Consider the following 1,704-nt stretch of genomic DNA (forward strand, 5'->3'; position numbering starts at 1 on the left):
TAGAGCCATTGGCATTTTTATTGATACTAGAATCATCCACATCCAAAACTAAAAAACCATCTGAAAGATAACCAAAACCATAAAAAATTGTTCCCAAATAAATGCTAACACCATTATTCTCAAAACAAAAGCTAAAACCAAGGCTCATCATGCTAATAACTGAAACTAAGTTTCGCCGAATATCCGGAGCATAAAGAACATCATGAAGATACAAGGTGCGCCCTCGTCGCATTTCCAGCTTGAATGTGCCTATGCCAAGCACCTCCACACTGGACTCGTTCCCCATGTAAACTTTTCTGCTCCCAGCAGGTACTCGACGATACTCAACGAACCCTACTCTGTCCCTCGCGATGTGGTCTGTTGCTCCGGAGTCTACAACCCAAAAATGAGGAGAATGAGCAATTAATGCTTGACTAGACACAAAGCATTGAATGCGAGAAATTAAGTAAGGGAGTACCTTCTTCTGCTCAGGGCAATCCCGAGCGAAGTGTCCTTCTTTGTTACAGTTAAAGCATGTCAATTTAGCCTTTGCCTTCTTACCACCTCTCTTGCCCCTACGCTTGAAATTTCTAGCGCCATTGGGCTTAAGCGCAGCCGCTGCTTGCTTCTTGGGGGCACCTTTTGCTTTTCCACGTTTGAACTGAGAAGTCCTACGTGAGCTTGACTCAACCACCATAGCAGAACCATCAGACTTAGCCGCCTCAAGGCGCTCAGCCTCTAGCTCCAAATGACGCGATATGTCTTCGAATGTTTTCACACTCTCATTATGCATCATGTTCTGCTTCATCTGCTCCCAAGAATTTGGCAGAGAGCGTATCACAGCCTGTACTTGCTGCTCTTGAGTCAAATTATGCCCAGCAGCCGCAAGCTCACGTATCATGGCTGACATGACTCTCAAATGCTGCTTCATCGAGTGATGCGCCCTTTTCTGATATGAGTCAAACTTCATAGTCAGCCCACGTAGCTTTGCCAAAGAGGTAATACCAAACTTTTGCTTGAGAGCTTCCCACATCTCAAATGCAGTCGGGCAATGCTCAAACTCACTAATCAAGTCGTTGTGCATGCTGCTCAACATAGTAAAGCGCGCACACCGATCTTTGTTACGCCAAGTCTGAAAGGCTTCAAGATCACGACGATGTTGAGCTGTATTGCCCTGCTCTGGCTCAACCATCACTTGTTCAAGTGTGGTCAACACTTCTTGCTCATTGAGGAGGTATTGGATCTTACGGCGCCATATGTCGTAATTGTCGCCATCCAATTTCTCTCCCTTAGTTAAGTCTGCCACCACTGACTTAGCAGCCATTTCTACATACAGAGTAAATAAAAATGCGCAGGGGATATTAATGATAGCAACACAAAACAAAATATTTTGCAGCAAAAAAGAATCTAAATTAAATAATGATAATTTTACACATGTCTCAAGATCGAAAATTTGCTATGCTCGTAATCATCTCTTGCGCCTCTAGTGATAATTATCAAAATTTAATTTCATTCCATGCGCAAAAAATAATCAAACAATCTCCCACTATTTATGGCATATACAAAGCATGATAAATTCCATACAATAGCATCTCAATATAAATTTGCAAACAACTCATGCTATATTTATTTAATGATGGAATTCAAATAAATAAATAAATAAATAATCATGCTTTAATTGCAACATATTAAAAAACCAAAAAAAATTGTATTTAATATGCAGAT

The sequence above is a fragment of the Camellia sinensis genome, chromosome 9 (assembly GCF_055761805.1).
Source record: "Camellia sinensis isolate YWXY chromosome 9, ASM5576180v1, whole genome shotgun sequence".
Lineage (NCBI taxonomy): Eukaryota > Viridiplantae > Streptophyta > Magnoliopsida > Ericales > Theaceae > Camellia > Camellia sinensis.